This window comes from Geotrypetes seraphini, chromosome 11 (assembly GCF_902459505.1).
Source record: "Geotrypetes seraphini chromosome 11, aGeoSer1.1, whole genome shotgun sequence".
NCBI classification, from domain to species: Eukaryota; Metazoa; Chordata; class Amphibia; order Gymnophiona; family Dermophiidae; genus Geotrypetes; species Geotrypetes seraphini.
In genome coordinates this window covers 63,200,251-63,217,101 of record NC_047094.1, presented here as the reverse complement: position 1 = coordinate 63,217,101, position 16,851 = coordinate 63,200,251, and the positions used below count along the sequence as shown (strand labels likewise).

The following is a 16,851-nucleotide window of genomic DNA, read 5'->3' as shown; positions in this document are numbered from 1 at the left end:
GCACTGGTTATAAAAGTCAATTTGCCTTGATAAGCACTCTTTCAGGACAGCGGAGGACTTCACAAGAGGGAGACACATTGAGGAAGAAGTCAGAGAACTTGAGGAATTCATTGAGGAGGCCTACAGGAGGAGGGTGGAAGAACATGAACATCAGAGGAAAGATGAAGACACACCAACATGGAAGGGAGAACAAGGGGAAGATGACTCAAAGGAAGAAACCCATAGAGGAATCTCGCAGGAAGGAGAGGAAAGATCTAGTCGATACCCAGAAGAAGAAGCAGCGAAGCACACTGAGGACATAGAAGAAGAAGCAGCGAAGCACTCCGAGGACACAGACCTGCGACCGAAGCGAAAATTGAAGAAGGGAAAGTCTGCGATCCTAGTGGGAGACTCAATCCTAAGGTAAGTAGACAGTCACATAGCAGGTTGGAGAGAGGATCGACTGGTGACCTGACTCCTAGGAGCGAGAACAAAGGACATCGTTGACAAAATCAGAAAGATCCTAGACGGAGCAGAGATGGAAGACACTACAGTAATGATCCACATCGGGACAAATGATGTCAGTAGAAGTGCACTGATAGAACAGTTCAAGATTCTGGGAAGGAAGTTGAAGATGAGGACTCAGAAGATTGCATTTTCAAAGATCCTACCAGTACCGAGGGCAGATGTGAAGAGGCAGATGGAACTATAATCAATAAATGCATGGATGAGGAGATGGTGTGAGGAAGAGGGGTTCTACTTTGTGAGGAACTGGACAATGTTTTGGGGCAAGAGCAAGCTTTTCAGGAGAGATGGACTGCACCTGAGCGCGGCGGTAACTAGACTTCTAGCAAACAATATCAGGAGAGGAATGGAGCAGGCTTTAAACTAAGAAGAAGGGGAAAGCCAACAGTCTACCAAGAGTCAACGATTCGGAAAAAGGTATCCCATGAAGATACCAAGTGGGTAAAATGCTGGGAAGAAACAATGGGCAAAACACAGGAGATGACTGATCCAGAAGAGGAGGATAAGAGTATTGTAGCACAGGAAAAGAAAATAAAGATTGAAGCACAGGGAAAGGAAATGAAGACGAAAAAATACCAGGACTTAAATTGCTTATATACTAATGCAAGGAGCCTAAGGAACAAAATGGGGGATTTAGAAGTCGTGGCCAAAACTGAGAACCTAGACATCATTGGAGTATCCGAAACATGGTGGAATGAAGAAAACAAATGGGACATAGCACTGCCGGGGTACAAACTCTATCTCCAAGATAAGTCAGGTCAGAAAGGAGGAGGAATAGTCCTATACATAAAAGACAGCATACACTTGACAAGAGTGGACACAGCAGCGACGACCAACAAATTGGAATCGCTATGGATTAAAATACTGGGAAGGAAAGGGCCCGAGATAAAGATGGGCCAGTATTATCGTCCACCTGAGCAAACCGAAGCTACTGATGAAGAAATGGAAGCCGAGATGAAACGAGAATGCAAAAGCGGCAACACTATCATTATGGCTATACAGAACTGCTTCATGGATCAGCTTGTCAGAGAACCGACGAGAGGGAATGCCACTCTAGATCTAATCCTTAATGAGCTAAGAGGACCTGCAAAGGAAATGGAAGTAGTGGGACCGTTGGGAAACAGCGATCACAATATGATCAAGTTCAAAGTTGAAGTAGGAATATCGAAGGTAAAGAGAACCACAGCAACAACTTTCAACTTCAAGAAAGGAAACTACGAAGCGATGAGGGTAATGGTAAGGAAGAAACTTAGGAACAGCTCAAAGAATTGGCAGACTGTAGAATAAGCTTGGTCTCTATTCAAGGACACGGTGAGTGAGACACAAAATCTGTATATCCCCAGATTCAGAAAAGGGTGCAAAAAGAGCCGAACAAAAGACCTGGTGTGGATAACTAAAGAAGTGAAGAAAGCAATAGGTGATAAAAAGAATTCATTCAAGAAATGGAAAAAGGGTAAAACCTAGGAAAACTGGAAAGAACACATGAAGTATCAAAAAGAATGTCACCTCGTGGTTAGAAAAGCAAAAAGAGAATATGAGGAGAAGCTAGCCAGGGAATCACAAAATTTCAAACCATTCTTCAGACACGTTAAAGAGAAGCAGCCGGCCAGGGAGGAGGTGGGACCGTTGGATGACAGAGATAGGAAGGGTGTGGTGAAAGAAGTAGCAGAAAGACTAAACACGTTCTTTTCGTCAGTATTTACAAATGAGGACATGTCCAACATACCGGAACCTGAACAAATCTTCAAAGGAGAACAAGCAGAAAAATTAGCATCCATGGAAGTAAATCTTGAAGACGTACACAGGCAGTTAGAAAAACTAAAAACTGACAAATCACCGGGCCCGGACGGAATCCACCCCAGGGTACTCAAAGAGCTTAAGGAGGAAATAGCAGAACTACTACAGCAAGTTTGTAATCTATCCCTGAAAACAGGTGTGATCCCGGAGGATTGAAAGATAGCCAACGTTACACCCATCTTTAAAAAGGGATCAAGAGGTGACCCAGGGAACTATAGACTGGTAAGTCTGACCTCGGTTCCGTGGAAAATGGCGGAAGCGCTGATTAAAGATAGCATCGAGGAGCATCTAGAAAGGAATAAACTTATGAAAACAAGCCAACATGGCTTCTGCAAGGGAAGATCGTGCCTAACGAATTTATTGCACTTCTTCGAAGGAATTAACAAATGGATGGACAAAGGGGACTCTATAGACATCATATACTCAGACTTCCAAAAAGCCTTTGACAAGGTACCCCATGAACGCCTACTTCGGAGACTGAAGAACCATGGGGTGGAAGGATAAATACACAGATGGATCAGAAATCGGCTGGTGGGTAGGAAGCAGAGGGCAGGAGTGAAGGGCCATTACTCGGACTGGAGGAGGGTCACAAGCGGTGTTCCACAGGGGTCGGTGCTTGGACAGCTGCTATTTAATGTATTTATAAATGATATACATAGAAACATAGAAAATGATGGCAGAAAAGGGCCACGGCCCATCTAGTCTGCCCACACTAATGACCCACCCCCTAACTACGCCCATGAAGTGATCCCACATGCCAATCCCATCTTTTCTTAAAGTCTGGCATACTGCTGGCCTCAATTACCTGTTGCGGAAGATTATTCCAGTGATCAATCACCCTTTCGGTGAAGAAATATTTTCTGGTGTCGGCATGGAATTTTCCTCCCCTGATTCTCAACGGATGCCCTCTGGTTGCCGTGGGTCCTTTAAGAAAAAAGAGATCTTCTTCTGCTTTGATACGGCCCGTGACATATTTGAACGTCTCAATCATGTCTCCTCTCTCTCTGCGTTCCTCAAGTGAGTATAGCTGTAACTTGCCCAGCCGTTCCTCATATGGAAGGTCCTTGAGTCCTGTGACCATCCTGGTGGCCATACGCTGAACCGACTCAACTCTCAGCACATCCTTTTGGTAATGTGGTCTCCAGAATTGTACACAGTATTCCAGATGGGGTCTTACCATGGATCTGTACAGCGGCATTATCACCTTGGGCTTACGGCTGACGAAACTTCTACGGATACAGCCCATGATTTGTCTGGCCCTGGATGAAGCTTTCTCCACTTGATTGGCAGACTTCATGTCTTCGCTAATGATCACCCCCAAGTCGCTATCTGCCACTGTCCTTGCTAGGATCTCACCATTCAGGGTGTAGGTCCTGCATGGATTTTTCCCGCCAAGGTGCATGAACTTGCATTTTTTGGCATTGAAACTCAGTTGCCAAGTCTCTGACCAATGTTCCAGCAGGAATAGGTCCTGCGTCATTATTTCGGGCACTGAGCTATTGTCGGGCACTGTGCTTTTGTTTGTTGTGCTTTCGCCTACTATGTTGCATAGCTTGGCGTCATTGGCGAATAATGTAATTTTACCTCGAAGTCCCTTAGCCAAGTCTCTTATGAAGATGTTAAAGAGGATCAGGCCCAAGACTGAGCCCTGCGGTACTCCGTTGATCACCTCCATCGTATCGGAGGGGGTACCGTTCACCACCACCCTCCTGAAGTCTTCCTGTAAGCCAGTCCCTAACCCATGTAGTTAATGTTTCACCCAATCCCATCAAACCCATCTTGCTCAATAACCTGCGGTGCGGGACGCTATCAAATGCTTTGCTGAAGTCTAGGTACACGTTGTCCAGGGACTCCCCTATATCCAGCTTTTTTGTTACCCAGTCAAAGAAGCCGATCAGATTCGATTAGAACAAAAACAAAGTCACCACTGATTCATCAATGCACTTAGAAAAATTATTTTTTGTTTAGAACTCTGCTCAGAGACATGAAGGCTGATTACTCGGCCTCACCTACCAATCATTGCAGTGTTCAAAAAGGATTTTTTAATTTAAAGCACCTATTCATGCGCTAGCTAAAAAGCTATGCTGAAAATATCACTGTTTTCATAAATTTTATAGTTATAGAAAACTTAACTTTGAATAGTGACTGGTTCCGACGTGCACGTTTCGTAGCTGCGTCAGGGAACCGACAATACAGCTGGATTTAAAGCTGGTAGTGAAGTCACTGAAAACAAAAAATACATACTGTAAATAACAATTCTTTACAATAAATCCCTGAGCACCCTGGGGTGTAGTTTGTCTGGTCCCATAGCTTTGTTCACCTTGAGTCTCGATAGCTCAGAGTAGACACTGCTGGGCATAAACTCGAAATTTTGAAATGGGTCTTCCGAGCTTTCCTTTGTCTGCAGCTGAGGGCCAGATCCCGGTGCCTCGCAAGTGAAGACAGAACAGAAGTATTCATTTAATAGTTTGGCTTTATCGGAGTCTGATTCTACATATCTCCCGTCGGGTTTTCCAAGGCATACTATCCCGTCTGTGTTCCTTTTTCTGTCACTAATATACCTGAAGAAGGATTTATCGCCCTTCTTGAAGTTCTTCGCTAGATTCTCCTCCATTCGCAGTTTGGCCTCTCTGACTGCTGTTTTGACCACTTTAGACTTGGCCAGATAGTCTTCCTTGGGTTCTTGCTTCCCTGATTGTTTGTAGAAGATGAACGCCCTTTTCTTCTTTTTTATGAGGTCCGAGATCTCCGCAGAGAACCACTGTGGTCTATTGTTTCATCGCCGTTTACTTATTGATTTTATGTAGTGGTTGGTTGCTTCGTGTATTGTTGATTTCAGAGTCGACCACCTCACCTCTACATTGTCTGATTCGGCATGGTTTTGAAGTGTCCGACGGACTCCCCCATGCTTCCGAAGTCTGTGCCCTTAAAGTTGAGGGCCTTGGTAGATGTGCTTGACTTAGTGAAACCTTTCCTTAGGTTGAACCATATCATGTTGTGGTCAGTGGAGGCCAACGTGTCGCCTACCGAGACCTCTGTGACAATTTCTCCGTTGGTGAGTATCAGGTCTAGTATCGCCTGATCTCTAGTGGGCTCTAATACCATTTGTCTGAGTCTGGCTCCCCTTATAGAGATTAATAGCTTCCTGCTGCCGCTGGTCGCAGTGGAAAGTTTGTTCCAATCCACATCAGGCATATTGAAGTCTCCTAACAGTACCGTGTCTCCACGTAATGTGATATTTTCTATGTCTTCGACCAGTTCTATATCCATGTCCTCCTGTTGTCTTGGAGGTCTGTATACTACGCCAAGATACAGGCATTTGTCCTTCCCCCTAGCTAAATTTACCCAGAGGGATTCCCAGGTGAACTTGACATCTGTGATTTTGGTAACTTTGATGTCCTCTTTAGTGTATAGTGCCACCCCTCCACCCAATTTGCCCTCTCTGTCCCGACGAAGTAAGTTGTATCCCGGTATAGCCATATCCCACCCATGGGAGTCCGTGAACCAAGTCTCGGATATCGCCACCACATCTAGGTTGGCGTTCCTCATTTCTGTTTCTAATTCCAGAATCTTATTGCCCAAACTGTGGGCATTAACGTACATGGCCCTCCATACCTTATGTTTGTTGTGTTTCTGTGTTGATGTTCCTGCTTGAGCTAATTGGACTCCTATAGCACTGTTTGTTATTTGTGTACTTACCTCTGCCTCGGAAATGCAGTGTGTACTTACCTCAGACTCAGTAATGGATTGGCAACTTACCCCGCCAGGTTGGTTACTTGCTCCATTATGTGAGTGGTTACCCTCCCCCAACTTACCTAGTTTAAAGCCCTACGAAGTAGGTGGGCTAATCGGTGTCCAAAGACGTTCTTTCCCCTTCTGGTCAGGTGGAGTCCATCTGGTCCCTGTAGTCCTTGTAGCGCCTCTCCATGGTTCAGGAATCCGAAGTTCATCTTCTTGCACCATCCTTGTAGCCAGTTGTTGGTCCTCTGGATACAATCCTCCCTGGCTCTTCCCTTGCCCCTCACTGGGAGGATTGAGGAGAAGACTGTAAGGTTTGATAGATCAGGTCCCACACAAGGTTAGTTTGTAGGGGTTATGTGAGGCGCCCTTACACACGCCAGGTCCCAGGTTCAGTTCCCTCACAGAACATTCACCAGGAGTAGAATCAAATAAGAAACACAGCCAGAAGTGATTGCATAAAGAATATATTATAGAAATAGTCTTACAGAAAAGCAATATTCAGAAGCATTACAATTAAGGAGAGAGCAAAGCAGTTTCCCTGCCTTACAGAGTTCAGAGGCAAAGAGACAGAGAGTCTGAAGTTCTAGGGAGAGCCAGAGAGAGAGAGAGAGAGAGAGAGAGAGAGAGAGAGAGAGAGAGAGAGAGAGAAAGGGGGATGGGGTGATGGTCTAAGCTTCGGGTTCCATAGATAAAGAGAATGATAGACAGAGAGATAGACAGAGAAAGAGATAGACTCATGTGTGTTGCAGAGAGAAGGCTTTTATAGTTTGGAATCTTATTCTGAATAAGGAAAAACTATTGAGCTTCAATAGAAGTTAAACTTCCCCCCTCCTTTGTAAATAGGAGAAAAATAGGCTGTAGTCATATGTAATTTCCAGTCTGTCTCTGACAATAGTTTCTGATTAACTTTAGTTATCTGTGCACCTGGACCCATTGTATATCCTTAAGCATCAGACATTAACACATTAACACCTTTTAGTTGCAAGTTGATTTAATTAGGGCTACTTAAAACCGTCTTCCTGCACTCAGGGTCTATCTGCATTCACATGCCAGAGTCAGATTGATATAATTTCCCATAGGCCTTTGCTGACATTAGTTATGCCAACTGAAAATGCTGATTGCTAGCAATAGTTATGCTGACAAAGACCACCTGCGCTTCCATCCTCCTCAGCTTCTCACCCAGGGCTCCAAAGTCTTCAGATATGCTCTCCGGGGTGTTCCTGGCAGTGTTGTTCGTTCCGATGTGGATGAGAAGCATGGGGAAGTGGTCCTGGGGCCTGATTAGTCTGTCTAGGCTGGCGGTTACATCTCGGATCCTGGCACCTGGCAGACAGCAAACCTCTCTTGATAGCACATCAGGTCTGCAAATTGGTCCCTCGGTGCCCCTCAGCAGGGAATCCCCGATGACTACCACTCTGCGCTTCTTTGGGGGGAGCTGATCTGTTGTCACTGAAACCGGCTGTTGGACAACCTCCTGTACCTCATCCACAACTTCCTGCACTTCATTGGCAGGTCCCTCCTCTAACAGCTGGAATCTGTGTCTCAAGGTGATTAGTGGGGTCGATGTAAAACTGCCCTGTGTATGAGAGAGAGAGACAGAAGAAGAGTAAGAGTTTGCCGGTGGATGAGGTTACTAGATGCCAGGAGTCAGCGTCTCCAGCCTCTTCTTGTACCCCAATCGTTGGTTTTAGAGTTACAGGTACGGATGGTTTGGGCGTCCTGAGGATGGTCTTGTCTGGCTCCTGCTCGGTGATCTGGGACAACTCCTGGATGACCCCGTCGATGAAGGCCTCGTCGTCTCGGATGCTTCTCAGGCGTTGTACCTCCTCTCTCAGGCTTCTCAGATCCTGCAAAATGTCTCCGTCTAGGTGAACCATCTCTTCTGTCTGTGTGGCAACTGCAGTCATCTGTACATCTGTACAGAGACCTCTGACCTCCATCCTAGCTCTCCTTCTGTCTGAACGTGGACCGTGGCCATCCCCTGGATCCCTTCGGTGACTTGGCTGCCGGTCTTGATTGTAGCCCTGTTGCTTCTTGTTCTTCCTGCCATTTTGAAAAGGTTTATTTTTTTGTTGTTGTTTTATTTTGTAGTTGTTAGTTGAGATGTCTGCCTGTTTGTTGGTAAGCCCGAGAAGTCTGCTGTTAGATAGTATGAAAGTCTGCCTGCCAAGAGTTTGAAAGTTTGAAGGATAGAGGTAATTTGATAGTTAAATGCTAGTTTAGTCTGCCTTTTTGTTAGTTGGCTAGAAAGGGCAGCCCGAGGAGTCTGCTGTTAGATAGTATGAAAGTCTGCCTGTCAAGAGTTTTAAAGTTTGAAGGATAGAGGTAATTAGATAATTAAATGCTAGTTTAGTCTGCTTGTTTGTTAGTTGGCTAGAAAGGGCAGCCCGTTAAATAGTTTGAAAGTTTAAGGATAGAGTGACTGGTAAGGTCTGGCTGTTGTTTAGTTAGAGAAGTCTGTCTGCTTTCTGGCTAGTTAGAAAGATCTGCGGTTTGAGAGTTGGATAGAAAGTCTAAAAGATGGTTTAAAAGTTAAATAGTTAGTTGTATGAGGCCCTTCGCAAAGGCGCTCTCGCTAAGGCGAGCACCTTTGCCGCTCGCCTTTGCCGCGTGCCGTTGGCTCCTCCCCTTTTATGGGGGAGTTCGGCTGGTGACGTCGGGGACCTGAACAGACTGGAGGAATGGGCGATGAGATGGCAGATGAAGTTCAATGTAGAGAAATGCAAAGTCTTGCACGTAGGAAACAAAACCCAAGATACAACTACACGATGGGAGGGCTGTTACTGAGTGAGAGTACCCAAGAAAGGGACTTGGGGTAATAGTCGACAAGACAATGAAGCCGTCGGCACAGTGCACAGCAGCCGCTAAGAAAGCGAATGGAATGCTAGGTATAATCAAGAAGGGTATTACAACCAGAATGAAAGAAGTTATCCTGTCGTTGTATCGGGCAATGGTGCGCCCGTATCTGGAGTACTGCGTCAATATGGTCACCGTACCTTAAGAAGGATATGGTGATACTCAAGAGGATCAAGAAGAGAGCGACACATTTGATAAAAGATATGGAAAACCTCATATTCCTATTAGGCAAAGAATTAGGCAAAGAATAGGCAGTTGCCTAGGATGGAGGTTTCTGAGGGGTGGCCAAGATCAGCAGTAGTCAAGCATAGTTCCTGACAACTGCACTAACAGAAAGAATTAATGCAGAGAGAGTAGACACACACATACTTACCTAGCACTCTTTAATATTTAAAAGAATGATGTCCAATTATGTAATTTTACAGCATTATTAGGGAGAATTGTTGGCATGATTATTGAGTTTAATTATCAAAGGTTGAAGGGGGCAGGGTAATAGAAACATAGAAACATAGAAAAAGACGGCAGATAAGGGCCGTGGCCCATCTAGTCTGCCCACCCTAATGACCCTCCCCTATTTATCTCTGTGCAGAGATCCCACGTGACGATCCCATTTCTTCTTAAAATCAGGCACGCTGCTTGCCTCGATCACCTGAAGTGGAAGTCTATTCCAGCGATCAACCACTCTTTCGGTGAAAAAGTATTTCCTGGTGTCGCCGTGCAATTTCCCGCCCCTGATTTTCCATGGATGTCCTCTTGTCGCCGTCGGACCTTTGAAAAAGAAGATATCTTCTTCTACCTCGATACGGCCCGTGAGGTATTTGAACGTCTCGATCTTGTCTCCCCTCTCTCTGCGTTCCTTGAGTAAGGTAAGGCTGAAGATTTGGCTACAGTGCCCAATACTCTTACATCAGCCCTGCATACACCTTCTCTTTTTTTATCTCCTTATCTGTCTCTCCACTCTTGTATTTTTCCTCAGTTTATCCCCTGCCACATTACATACTCTGTGCCCTCCCTTCTCCTGCTGATTATTATCTCTTCATTCTTAGCAGTTTAGCCAATATGAACTGAGATGAAGAAGAAAAGTAATATCTCAGCCACATCTGTCTGTGCCATCCAGGGCCCAATTTGTGGTTTGAACCTTATGGAATTCCATAGTGCCACATGGTTGAAAGTGTGAGTTGGGTCTGAGTGGTAGAACAGGAGGATGTTGCGGACCAATTTATCATCATACTTCTCCTGCTGGTTTGCTCAGCGCAGGGAGAGAGGTATAAACCTGTGCCTAGACATATCCCCTGGGACTTTGCACTCCCCCCCCCCCATCCACCTATGATTCCTGTGGGTTTGTGAGATTTCAAGGCATGGGCTACATAAGAACATAAGAACTGCCATCTCCGGATCACACCTTCGGTCCATCAAGTCCGGTGATCCGCACACGTGGAGGCCCAGCCAGGTGTACACATGGTGTAATTTTTGTCATCCATATCCCTCTATGCCTCTCGTAAGGAGATGTGCATCTAGTTTGCTTTTAAATCCTAGAACTACTTACCATTAATAAAACAGGGAAACAGGTCTTCTGAAGTAATAGCATGAGAATAATCTTTTTTCAGGAGGTATAATATCCCTCTTCACAAATGCCCTCCTTCATTCCCTCATGCTGCTATGCTCACTGATCCTCTGCCCAGGTCTGTAACAGCAGAGGATATTCAGACAGTGGTGCAAATATTGAATATGGCTGTGGGCAACATACTACACCTGTTCCAGGAGGTGGCTGGGATACTCATGTACATGACAGGATAGTTGTTATGTGATCAACTTTCCTTTCATAACCTAACAATGTGATTGCTGTATTACCATTAATAAAACAGATAAACAGGTCTCCTGAAGTAATAGCATGAGAATAATCTTTTTCAGGAGGTATAAAATCCCACTCCCCAAATGCACTCCATTATCACCAATAATGAAGGAGTTCAAAGACCTCACAGTGGAACGTGGTATGTGTTCCCTTTCCTCTATTTCATTTACTATGTAAATGTAATAGATACTTACTGAGCGAGGGGTCAAAGCACTGGTGGTTAACAGACACTGGAGTTTCCTCCACGCGCTGGCCATTTGAAGTATATTACGACGTTTCCTCTTATTGGGGAACAGTAACTTTGCATTTAGAGAGAAGTACTCCATCATGACTGATTGATAGCGAAGGGTCAAAGCACTGGCGTTGAACAGGCACTGGAGTTACCTCCACTCCCTGTCCATTTCTACAATGTTCCTGTGCTTGCCCTTGCAGTCATAATATTTCTGTTAACTAATAATTTTTTTAAGCATTAACAGTTCTTCATTCAATACATATATTTCAGACACTACCTGCATTTATCTTTTTCTTTCTTCAGATGACAGTGAGGATGGGGAACAACACTTTCTCATTGAACGAGAAGTACTCTGTTAAACAGAATACAGTGGTGCCTCGCATAACGAACGCCTCGCACAGCGAACGCTGCGCACAACGAACTTCTTGTCTTGATTCGTACAACGGACTTCGTTTCACACAACGAAGTCGCCCGAGCTGCATCCTTCCGCGCAGTGTGCGTGACGCTACCGGCTACCCTCCTCCTCCTCCTCCATCAACCAAATCGGAAGTTACATCATGAGGGGAGAGGAAGGAGGAAGGAAGCAGTTGGCAGCATACGCACTGTTAGAGCCCCGTGGCTTGTGTTAAAGTTGTTTACAGACTTCAACAGCAGCGGGAGAAAGCAGTCGCCGGCCCTGTTTCGCCGATCGAGGGGGGGCCCTGTTTCGCCGATCGAGGGGGGGCCCTGTTTCGCCGATCGAGGGGGGGCCCTGTTTCGCCGATCGAGGGGGGGCCCTGTTTCACCGATTGAGGGGGGGTGCCTGGTGTTGCCGATCACTGCGGGGGGGGGGGGGGCGGGCTTTAGCAGAGATGGGAGAAAGCAGTAAATGAGTGGAAGTTGGCAGGCCTGAGGATGGAAGGGCAGTCGAAATACGGTATGTTGGAGCAGGGGATGAGAGGGAGGGAGAGAAGGGGAAATATTGGACAAGGGCAGAAGGGATGCTAAATCATAGGGTGACAGGCAGAGAGAACAACAGGAAAAAGAGTGGAAGCAATCTTGAACCCTGAGGGTGAGGGAAGAGAGAGGTGGTGAGATGATTGATCATGGGGAGAGGGACAAAAGGGAATAGAGATGGGATAGGAAGATAGTGGAAGTAAAAGGACAGGGAGATGTCAGGAGAGGAGATTATGGGCTACAAGAATGGAGGGAGGAGATATGCAGGAAATTGTGAAATTGTGGGACCGACCAAGGGACGGGGGTGGCAAGGACATGAATGAAAGGAAGATAACTTCTAGCCCCTCACCGCTGCTGCTTTCCCGCTTGTGCCTGATGCTGACGGCACAAGTTCTTCCCACTTCCATCATCTGCCTTCTTCTCTCCCTCCCTCCATCCCAGGCAATTCACTGAGAGGGGCAGGATAACTGATGGCACTGCGCTTAGCTGCCCTCTCTGTCTTTAAATTTAAAAAATGTGTGTTGTTTTAAAAAACAATTATGTTTTTAGATGTATCTAAATAAAAATAATAACAAAAAATTTATCTTTTTTTATGTCATCTTAGCATATTTTATGCTACAGAACGAATTATTTTTTTTAACATGTATTGTTATGGGAAAACGCGTTTCACATAACGAACTTTTCGCATAACAAACTTGCTCCTGGAACCAATTAAGTTCGTTGTGTGAGGCACCACTGTACTTCTCTTTCAGCAGCCTATATTTAGACTATGTAATTGTCTTTTCAATTTCCTACTGCTTATAATGCTCTTTGTCATTGCAGGTATCTTAGCATACCCCTCCTCTCGCACCCTATCCTCTGTTTCAACCCCCCCCATTCAAAGCCTCACCCAGTGTCCCACCTGTTCCACCCCCCTCTGCCGCTCCACACAGGATTTTGGGACCAACCCCTCACCACCAACCACCCCTATTGCAGCGACCACTATTGTGTCTCATGCTGCACACACACACTGACTGAATGAGAGCGAAAAAGTCAAAGCACTGGCGTTGAACATGCACTGGAGTTTCCTCCACTCCCTGTCCATTTCTACAATGTTCCTGTGCTTGCCCTTGATGGGGAACAATATTTTCTCATTGAACGAGAAGTACTCTATATGTATATATGTACTGTATTTATGTATGTATCTATGTATATAATCTTGTACATCCTACAATTCAAATGCTGAAACTAAAGCTCAAGGCTTAACTATTTTATTCCAAAAGCATACAGAATACTTTTCTTTCTGAGAATTTAGGCTTTCGCCCTCATCAGCAGATTATATTTTGACTATGTAATTGTCTTTTCGTGTCAAACTCCTTATAATGCTCTTTAGTATTCTATGTTATTATTCACAGTTCACATGTTTAATTGTGTTTATTAATACTTGTATTGCATTTAACATATAGTCTATTCGATATGTTCACTGTATTATGCTTTGTTAAATGACACAGTTAACCAGAAATAAAAACAATATTATACAACTACTGAGTCCAGAATTTATTTGATTTTAACCTCAAAAACTACAATGAGATAATATATATTCTCTAGCCATTAGCTTTAACACATTTTGAAAATTCATGCAAGACAAACACAAATAAATGATTACAGGTGCTAAACTTAGAATAATGAAAATAACAGAACTTACTGAATGTTAGGGTTGTCAAAGTCCCTCCTTGAGATCCTACACCATAAGATCCTGCACGCTATTGTCTTAGAATAATGTAAATAACAGAACTTACTGAATGTTAGACGCCTCTAGGAGGCTTTCTTACATTAGCATTTGATTATGAACTGGAAGACAAGAGGGATGAATCGGGTTAGCTTGGATCAGAGGAATAGACACTATAACAAGGGTTGTCAAATGCCTCCTTGAGATCCTGCACGCTATTGTCTGGTGACGGGTGCTAAACTTAGAATAATGTAAATAACAGAACTTACTGAATGTTAGACGCCTCTAGGAGGCCTTCTTACATTAGCAGATTTTAGCTAGATTTTATGTCACTTGTCAAATAATCATGGGAGACCAGTTGCACTGGCTATGGTTTATAACTTGCTTTCTGGAAGCTATACTTTCCTAAATTAGAAAATACTATCTAAATCTTATTAAAGACTGGGGAGTTAACAGCCACATCTTTCCTTTCTAACAGATACTGACAGATCAGAAGTTACCAGTGAAGATGAAAGCCTCACCCGAACTCCTACCTCCTCCTTCACCTCCACCTCCTCCTCTTCCTCCTCCCACATACCCTCCCTTACCCCTCCCTCCTCCCTCACCTCCTCCTCCTCCTTCTCCTTCACCCCCCCACCCTCCTCCTCCTCCATCAGCACCACCCGCTCTATCACCCCCACCACCATCCCCTCCCTCTCCATTTATTCCTGCTCAACTAACATGGATGGTCCACCAGAAAAGTTATGACATACTGCTAGAATTTTGAGATGCTCCAGCAAATTTATATCTGACCTCTGCAATTTAAAATGGCGACCTGCAGCTATTTTATTTAGTTCAGGTGAATAAAAAATATAAAAAAATAAACATTTTATCTGGTTTATAAAGTTCTTACATTAAGGATGCTATTTTAGAATCATTGTCACTTATCAATAGAGGCATCTATCCATATGGATCACATGCACATGTAAATAGGGATTTCAGAAAATATTTACGCATGGATATCCGTACTATACAGGCTAAACATCCGTACTAAGCAGGATAAACATCTACACATGTGTTACCTATTCTACAGTGGAAATACATGTATATGGGGGGAAAAATTCCATTTTTGGTTTTGCACCTTTCCCAACAGCTACCAATTTAGACCTGGGATCAAAACAAAGGAAGAACTGCAAATTTTGATTATCTTTCATCCCCCAGCACTCCTTTTAGACCACTGTCCTCAAATCTCTACTTCCCCTGAAAACACTCAATACATCCCTTCATAATTCGAACAGCAATTCATACATCTTGCCATGTTTCCAAATCAACCACTTATTCTTCTGTATACTCTCAAAACTAATCATAAGCTCCCCCACCTTTACTGGAGCTTTCCTTATTATCTAGTAGAGGGCAGGAACATTCATCAGATGGTTCTATTCTGTTAGTACCCAGGCTCAATATGATGCCTCTGAACCCTCCTAAAGGTAATTTTGCAGCACTCCCACTAGAATCTAAGCTGTCAATTTGAGTTTGAATGCTGATGGCAGAAACATCTGTGCCCACTAGACACCAGAAAAACACCTGTTAAGAGTCAAAGATGACTGAGGGAAGGGGATTTATGGTTGGTGTTGGGACAGATATTTGGGGGTAAATGGATGTGCGATTATTATTGCAGTAGTACAGAGGCTGAATGATGTGTGTGGTCTTATCATGGAGTACATGGATAGGGGGATTAGTGAATTCCTGCTGGGTAAAATGTTGGTGAGGGATATAGCAGGTAGGGGGCTGTATGTTTTCTCTGTCAGGGAGGTATGGGTAGAGTAATGCAGTTGATGCTGTTGAGGGATGGGGATTCAGGGAGCACTGAACCGTTCCTGAGGAGAGGTTAACGTGGGAGCCCTGCTCTGCCCCTCTCCCTGACTAGCGGGGGACCCATTTTCTTGAAAAATCAGAAGCGCCAACGGCGCACAGCCATTTTCCGGTACCCCTCACAGCCACCAGCAGGAGACGCCGAGACCCGTTACCGAGGAGAGGTTAGCGTGGGAGCCCTGCCCTGCCCCTCTCCCTGACCAGCGGGGGACCCATTTTCTTGAAAAATCAGAAGCGCCAATGGCGCACAGCCATTGGCCGGGCCCCCTCACAGCCACCAGCAGGAGATGCCGAGACCCGTTCCCGAGGAGAGGTTAGTGTGGGAGCCCTGCTCCGCCCCTCTCCCTGACCAGTGGGGGACCCATTTTCTTGAAAAATCAGAAGCGCCAACAGCACACAGCCATTTGCCGGGCCCCCTCACAGCCACCAGCAGGAGACACCGAGACCCGTTCCCGAGGAGAGGTTAGCGTGGGAGCCCTGCTCCGCCCCTCTCCCTGACCAGCGGGGGATCCATTTTCTTTAATTTTCTTCAGCAGCCCGCTCGGGAGAGGCATGCGAGCATCGCTCCGCCCTTCCCCCCGACCCATCAGGGAGAGAAATAAGATTATCTCAAGCTAAGGCAATCCTTTACGAAGCGACCGCACAGCCTGGTCCCAGTGCACAGCCTGATCCCAGCGCACAACAAGAGATACCAAACGGTTTTCATTTCCCCCCCAGCTATTACATAGGTTTCTCAACCCTCCCTCCCGCCACCACAGTTCTCCAGCGCCCCGCGTTGAGTCCATCAATTCCAAGGCTCCCAAACCGCTCCCCTCCTATCCAGGCCGGACGTCTGATCTCACAACCCCCCCCAGAAGCGCACTGAGAACTCCCTATCCCCGCAGCAGCTAGACCTGAGCACTTGCTACAGTCCTCCAGTACCGACGTCCAACTAACTTTCTTTACTGAGGTTTCACCCAACAAGACCTCTACCTATCTTGGTTACCCACGCTATACCTGCCAGATCTTGAGATGTATGAGTAATTGCAGAAAGCCTGTTTAACTATTAGAGGCATGTGTGATTGCTAGAGGCACGTATAACTGTTCAGAGCTATATATATTTAACTGTTCAGAGGCATGTATTACGGATAGATGCATGTTTAACTCTCTAGAGGCATGTGTATTGATTTAGAGGCATGCGCAACTGCTAGAGGTATGTGATTCCATCTGATTCAGAGGAATGCAGTTACTAGAGGTATGTGATACCATCGGAGACATATATGATTGCTAGATGCATGTATAATTGTCGTTTTTATTATAGCTTCTCCCCACCTAACCTAAAATGTTGTCTTCTTTTATTCTTTTGAAATATATATTTAAGAGTAAAAGAAGAAA

General features: G+C 45.1%; 1 long non-coding RNA gene across 1 annotated transcript in view; it reads left to right on the top strand.

The window, feature by feature from the left end:
• The window catches only part of LOC117369442, a 49,038-nt gene extending 34,815 nt beyond the window's left edge, over positions 1-14,223 (top strand). Inside the window, exon 3 of the long non-coding RNA XR_004541143.1 lies at positions 14,105-14,223. This is a non-coding gene — a long non-coding RNA (uncharacterized LOC117369442). The remainder of the gene's footprint in view (positions 1-14,104) is intronic.
• The last annotated feature ends 2,628 nt before the right edge of the window (positions 14,224-16,851 follow it).